This window comes from Lagopus leucura, unplaced genomic scaffold, assembly GCF_019238085.1.
Source record: "Lagopus leucura isolate 7727_CA_CO unplaced genomic scaffold, USGS_WTPT01 Super-Scaffold_100019, whole genome shotgun sequence".
Classification (NCBI taxonomy): Eukaryota; Metazoa; Chordata; class Aves; order Galliformes; family Phasianidae; genus Lagopus; species Lagopus leucura.
The window spans coordinates 1,696,284-1,704,297 of NW_024962273.1; positions in this window are offsets into that span (position 1 = coordinate 1,696,284).

Below are 8,014 nucleotides of genomic sequence, written 5' to 3' on the forward strand. Positions count from 1 at the left end.
CTCCCTCTCCCATGTCCATTTTTTTCTGTTTCCATTTCTTTTTCCGTATTTCTCTTTCCATTTTTCTCTTTCTCCTTGCCTTTTCCTCATATTTCCTTTCTCCTCCTCTTCCACCTCCTCTTTTCTTCTTCTTCTTGTCCTTCTTCTTCTTTGTGGTCCTTTTCAACCCCAGCCATTCTATGATTCTATGATTCTTCCTCTTTCTTTCTTCTTCTTCCTTCTTCCTTTTTCTTCTTCTTTTCTACTTCCTCTCCTCTCTCATCTCCCTCCCCACTTGGCCCCTCTCCCTGACAGTTGTTATCACAGCCTGCATTGGGTTTTCATCTCTTTCCCAAGTCAGCACTGCTCACAAATATATGCTGAGCTCCAGGCCCCTGCATTTGGACTCCCAATACATTTATGCACTGAGACATCTTTGCAAGGCTGTGCTATAATCATTCCAGAAAAAGCAAATGGGATCAGACACTGCAGTTCCTCTTCTGCTGGGCAGGAATGTTTCCCCAAGCACGATGCACACGGGCAGGCTCACACTCACCAGTATGGGCTGGTGATCACAGTACTACCAGCTCTAAGTGCAGCCAAATTATTTCCTTAATACTTGGACCTGGGGTATCCAAATACCCATCTGTTTGAGTATATCCAGCAGCTCTCAGCCTCCTTATTACACTGGGAGGGGATTTTGGTGATGCTCCGCTGGCAGAACTCACAGTATTCTGCCCAGTAGGTTAAGGTAGGGTAGAGAAGAGTGGAGTAGACTGGTGTAGAGTAGAGCAGAGTTGCCCCTCTTTTAGGAAGGAGGCACGCATTCACCTCCCTTTTCAGATGTCCCTGTATATTGAGATGGTCATGGTTTTTTTGCACTGAAAAAGGCAAGAATGTTCAAAACTGAATTTTTTTTTAATGTTTAAAGAAATGTGCATTGAGAAAGTAGATGTTTATGAAAGGGAAGGGAATTGAAGGGAGGAAAGGACCAGGGAAGTACTGGTAAAATAAGGTTTTGCTTTTGAAAATGCCCTCTAATAAATTCAAGCAAACAGATGAAATTTTTACTTGAAGTATGAATGGGAATTCCTTCAAGATCCATAAAATTGTATCGTTACCTTCCAATTTTTGTGATCTATGCTCATAAATCTGAACATTTACTGTCAGCTCGGGTTTCTCTGCAAATCCCCCAGCAGAGGAGGAGGAGGAGGAGGGGGGATGTACTATGGCACACTTGTAACAAAAAATGGAGATTTTTAAGGCATGTGCTTTCTGGTTCACACACCATGTTCCACTGCTTGATGATGTCTCAGGGGATTCAAAATGGGTTTGGAGATGTTCCATTCTCTCCTACACAGGGGCTCCACACCCCCCTTATCAGTTTATTTCCAGTCCACTGGAAGGAGAGGAGGCAGAGGTTAAGGTGCACAGTGTGGCGATCAGATGCAGATTTTCTTTATTTGTCTGCAAATCCAGGGCTGCTATATCACTTATCACTCTTGTGTCAGCTTCACATGTGCCCTTGTAATAAGCTTGAGCTACAGCTGACTGAAAATCTGCTTTCTGCAGGACAAACATGCCTGGCAGGACCTGGCCGCCAGGAGCAGGGATGCAGCAGAGCAGTGCAGTAAATCCCCACCCAGCAGCATCCTATTGATACATGTCCTCATTCATTCACGTTCCCAGCCAGAAGCTCTTCTTATGTCATTTCTCAAGGCTATCTTTCCACTTTTAGTCCCTGAAATGGCTCATACAGACAACACATTTATAAGGCAGTGTGGCATTCACGTAACAACGTCTAAAAGGAACCTGTCAATGGATTGGCTTTTTCCCCCTTTTCCTGGCTGGGCACTTTGTTCTGCTCCTTTGCTGTTAGACATCAGTCAGGGGTTAATTGCTCTTCCTCACGCTCCTGCCATTAGTGAACACTCACTGACACCTGCTCCTGACAGAGAAAGAAAGATTTTGCATCTGATTGCAGTGAGAGCATTGGATAAGCTCTCCAAACAGTTCCTAAGAAAGGCTCAGCTTTGCAGAGGCCCTTGCTGGCTGCTGGCTCTTTCCTAACAGGTCTGGTTCTTGATGTGTATGACTAAAATATTGGCTTTGATGCAGCGTTATATTGTGGGCAATGATGATGGTCCTGGGGGCAATGCAGGAACTTTGCACCACAGCAGTGATGAACTTCAGCCTTTGGAAGAGCCACACAAAACATCTTTTCTACAAAATCATGGCCTGTCAAAGCTCAGCTCCTCCAGCAAGACAGCCAAGTGTCACAGTCACTCTTAGTAAAGACATTCTGTAAACAGAAAGAAATAGAAGCATAGAATCGTGGAACCAGTAAGGCTGGAAAAGACCTCTAAGATTCCCATGCCCAACCTCAACCCACCCCTCATGCCCACTGTCCATGTCCCTCAGTGCCACAACCCTACAGGTCTGGAACACCCCCAGGAGCAGTGATCCCCTACTCCCTGGATAGCTGTGCCAGTGCCCAACCTCTCTTTCTGAGAATAAATGTTTCCTAATACCCAACCTGGACCTCCTCTGGTGCAACTTGAGGCCTCGGCTCCCCAGATTGGTGGCCTTGGCTTTGGTTTCCCAGCCCAGAAGGAGAGCTGAAGTCCCAGCACCACCTGGAGACTTCCCTTGCTTTCCCGTCAACCAAAAGTGATGCCAAAGCAAATACTTCCAGCTGCAGTGTTTCCAAAAGCATTCCTCTCCTTATTGGTTACATATTGATGCCATTGAAGTGTTTCCTCCCATGCTTGACGATTGCTCTTGGGAAAGAGTCTGTTACAGCAAATACCGAAACTTATGTGCTTGAACCACAATATAAAGTCCTCTGTCAACATTAGGAATCATTTAATGAGTCTGGCAGGGATCACCCACTTCAACTGCTCTGCACCCAGCCAACGAAAATAAATCAGTTATTATGACAAAGGAATTTCTCTAAAAGCAGTATGTCAGGCTGGGACAATGCTGTATTTTTGCAATAGTAAACTTTTAATTCCCCCCTCAGAAGAATGAAGCATTGCAAAGGGCTGGCCAAGCTCCTCTGATCCAAACCAACACATAAATACGACCTGACATTAATCTCCTCCTGCCCTGCAGCACCACAATGAGACACTTCACAAGCAGTGAAAAATTCGGGCTAGGAAGAATTTTCTGGAGAGGAACAGGAGGGGAAAATCCCAAATCGCACAAATCCAGTTACAGAGGGGAGTGTTTGCATCAAAGGAAACTCACGAAGCAAGACTGCCAGGATTTCCGTCCCCTTGCTTGACAGCCAAGGGCCTTCTATGGCTGTGGTGCAGCGATGGAGCATGGCACTCGAGGAGTCCCTCCTTCAGAGCAGGCAGCTCGGTGCAGCTCCTGGCATGCTCAGTGGGAAACTGAGGCAGTGATAGAGCTGTTGGCATTTATCAGTTTGCCTAGATCAGAGCAACCATTGTGCTGGCTCCGCTTGAGGGTTGTGTGGGGGTGATGCTCACAGAGCCATATCTAGAACAAAGTCCATCAGGAGTGATAATACGGATAAAAGCACAGTGATGGTTTACAGATGGAGGAATGGGAGTGGGATTTAAAGCTCAGATCCCTCTCTCTCTGATAATCCGCTGTCAGCAGTTCTGGTGTTTGTCGTAGGCTGCCTCTGGTGGACATTTATTGGTGTGCAGGGACAGCTCTTCTGCTGGCGTCATGGGCACCGATGGGACCACCTCAGCATCTCTCCATCTGCCAGGGGATGTGACTGATGGATGCCACATAGCACCTGAGTCTGATCTCAGCAAACATCTGCCTGCTATCCACACACCGTGTTAATCACAGTGACTCACTGACTCCTTTGGTGACCTGCTCTCTTGGTCACCTCAACCAACGTCCCTGGAAAAAAATTAGAGAACAGTTTGGCTACATTGGAGGAAGATTTCTCCTCTTCCAAGAGACTTTCATGGATTTTTTTTTTCACTTTTCTTTTGCTCAGCCTTTTCTTACCAGGCAAGCACAGATTTGCTGCACTGTCAGTCATATTCTTGGTGTACACATTAAGACTGTTCTGACATGCTGGGACATCTTTGGTTGTACCAGGGGAGGATCAGGATGGGTATGAGGAACAATTCCTTCTCCAAAGAGCAGTCAGGCAGTGGCACAGCTGCCAGGGAGTGGAGGGTCAGCATCCCTGGGGGTGTCCCAGAGCTGTGGGGATGTGGCACTGAGGGACACAGTCTGGAGTGGTGACAGGCAAGGACTGATGGCTGGTCTATACGACCTTAATGGTCTTTCCAACCTTAATGATTCTGTGATTCTATGACATCTGTGACCACTCTTCCAGTAGTTCACTCTGCAGTCCCAGACAGTCTGCCCTGCAGCAATATTCCCCAAAATCACCCAGTTCCTTCAATTCCATCATGATGAATATAACAAGGAAAATAAACAGGGGGAAAAAAAAAACAAACACACAAAACCAAACCATAATCATTTCAGGCTCCGCTAGGAATAACTAATAAAGCTCAGTGCTTGCCAAGTGGAAAATAACTATCTTGAAAAGAAAAAAAAAAATAGAAGAGTTTTCAACATCAGAAAGAGAATTTGGCAGGAAAAAAAAAAAATATCCATGTGGAGTTTAAAGGAATACCAGAGGAAGGACCTCTGTTCATAAACAACTTGGTATGGGTTTGTATGGCTGATTTTCACCCGGGCTGTGCGTTGCTCCATCTAACACCACGCGTTGGTGGATCTCCTCCCAGGGCTCAGCGATGGAGCCCACGGGGCTCCCCATCCCAACCCACTTCTCCTCCCTGCTCTGCTCAGGGCTGCTGTGGTCAGGGGTCCTCTGTTATAATTAGACTCCGCTTGCAGCACTGGGCTCCAGTGCTCGGGCAGAATTGTTGCTAATAAGGCAGGAACAAATGTGCCCAGTGTGTGGTAACGCAGCACATCTGCTCCGAGGGCTGCTCGGCTGGAGTCTGTGGATGTGTGGGCAGTTGTCGTTCAATTCCACATCTCAGCTATTTTTCAATTACCTTTGACTAACCTCTAATTGAGATCTGAAATTAAAATCAAACAGTATGGAGAAGCCTTATTTCTCAAGGCTCGGTCGTGCTGTTTACCTCTTTGTTTCATCCCAAACCCTTTTCAGGTCCTTATGCTGCATTTTCCCTTATTTGCTCCTCCAAAGTGAGTTATCTATTAGCAAAAAGTATTTTCTGTGCTTTAATCCCACATTTAGGACCACGCTTTCCATTTGTCTGAGGAATAAATATAAATTGATCTGGCTTCCACTCTGGAGAAGAGACGCCTTCAGCACATTTATATGCTGCACGGCAGATTTGTTTCTGGAAATTGCTCTTCTTTTGGTCCTCACCATTGCTGCATAATGAGACATTTTGCATTTCCACTGGGAAATCTGCACGGGTTACAAATCAGCCCAGGCTGGGCAACTTTGTGGTGCTAATGAAAAGCATTTGACACAGTCTCTTCTTTCAATTTCATTTTGAATTTTTCTTTTGTAATTTGAGAAAAAAAATGTTTATTTCATTAAATTCACAACTGGTCATACACTGAGATGTCAAGGACTGGTTCTGCCTCTGCTGGCCCCTGAACCTCTCTGTCTGTGGGAAAGCATCAGGCTATGCTATGTGGAAAGAACTGTGGCCAGAGCCTGGCAGCCCACTGAGTGCCACCTTCTGCTGGTAGCTCCAGGTGATGTGGGGCATGGAGAGGAAAAACTGAGTTTCTCAAGCCTAGAATGCATATAGTCCTTGGAAAAAAAGTACAGAAGAACTCAACTGTTTCCCATCCCTGGTAGTGGATTTGATATTGCCACCTTTAGGTCAATATTTGGTGGCACTGCATCCATTGGAAGGTTGGTGGCAATGCAGCACAGCAGACCAGGGACTGGGGCTTTTCTTCAACAGCAGTCTGGCCCAACTTCTGCAGGCTGGTGTCCATAGGCACACCATCATCAGCTGTCCATGGACACACCAACATCATCCATCCGTGGGCACACCAACACTGTCCATCCATGGATGCAACAACACCATCCATCCAAGGGCACATCATCACCAGCTGGAGCATGGCTGTTTTCCATAATAGACATTTACGGCCCATATTATGTTTGGATGTCAACACAATGTGTAATCTTGGAAGAAAATCACTTCATCTCATTGTTTCCAGCCTGCAAAACCACCATTAGAGACACCACCGTGGAGAATAATCATTATCTTTTTGGGCTGTGAGGCCATGAAGACCACTGGATGTCTGTGCTGAGAAAACATGGGGTTAATTGCATCAGAAGTCATAACGGGCTACCAACTATTTAACCCTTTGGGGCTTGAGTGATGGAAGGGTCTGCTCCTAAAAATAAAATAATTCTTCTGTAGGTCCTTGAGAGCTTTGTCCAAGAAGCACTAATGAAGAGATGAAGAGTCCTGAGCTAACATCTTCACAGAATGAACTGCAAGTGCAGAGGGAGGAAGACCCGTGTGGGGGAGCCCATCAGCAGTGTGTTTTTTATGAATATGTTTACCACTCCTGTCATGGTTCTATGTTTTTTGTGATGATTCTGATTCTGTCTCTGATTCATGGCATGACTCGATTCACCTTGCCCTCCTGGAGCTCATAGAATCATAGAATGACAGAACTGTTTGAGTTGGAAGCAATCCTTAAAGGCCATCTGATCCCACTGCCTTGCAGTGCACAGGGACACCCACAGCTCCATCAGGTGCTCTCAGCCACATCCAGCCTGGCCTTGAGTGTCTGCAGGGATGGGGCACCTACCAGGAAAACTGTTCCCAATCTGCTGAAGGTTTTCCTGAAGAACATCCCAGATATGGGGTAGATGTGACCATGACATTGGTAAAGCTCTGTGGAGAGGCATCCCAGCACTCAATATCCCTTGTGCTGGAGCACAGGGATCTCTTATTTGGAAGGAGACCTGAAGAGGGGTCACTGAAACTGTTGGAAAAACAATCCGGAGAGCATTAGAAAAGCTTTACCTCACAGAGTCCCATTGCACACATATCCTTCAGCTATAAGAAACATCATTCACTCATTATCAAAAACATCTCTGCTTAGGTGTTGAAAAACAAGACAGCACTTTCACAACATGTCCTGTTCACCAGCAATGAGAGCTCTGATGGGATGCTCCTTCCTCTGCAGGCTGACACACAAACCATGCGCCTTCAGATCCTTTTGCTTGGTGTCTAATTCAGTATTTCTGTTACTTGTTTTTGTTTGAAGGCCCAGGGGGAAGTCTCACCTATTGAAACCTTTGGCTTTCACCTGTGAAGGTGCACAATACCCCCATGCCTGCTTCACAGGAGGGCTCACAGCTGTTGACTTTCCTGCCTGAGTTCCTATTTAATCAGCATCTACCTAAGCCATCTAATAGCTCTGAGCACCTCTGTGACACATCAGAAATGCCATTCCACAAGTCTCCATTTGGATGTGATTCCTGGGCAGCTCTTCCAGATTCAGACAAATTGCACAATGCTTTGAAGACTAAGACCAGCCCCATGCCAAGCGAGTGCTGCTGGAGCTCATTAGCCCTAGCATGGCTTGGCATGGCATGGCCGTGCTGCATGCACCAGCCATGAACAAATTCAGGCACTTTTGGGTGGCAGATAGCCCACACTAGCAAACCCCACTGGATGAGCACAGGTGGCTGCAGTGCCAGCATGTTTGCCCACATTCCCAGTGTAACAGAGGCCAAAACTCCAGCCTGCGTAGGTCATGAGGGCCATTGCTGTGTGTGCATTTGCAGAAGTGCTATGGGATTTGGTTAAGAGGAAGGGGACTGGTGTACATAGAGGATGAATGCTAACTACAGAGCCCTGGGATGGTTGGACTAGAATCACAGAATCACAGAACGGCCAGGCTTGGAAGGGACCTCAAGAATCATGAATCTCCAACCCCCCGCCACATGCAGGGCCACCAACCTCCACATTTCATAGCAGCCCAGGCTGCACAGGGCCCCATCCAACCTGGCCTTGAACACCTCCAGGGATGGACGGGGCATCACAGCCTCTCTAGGTCT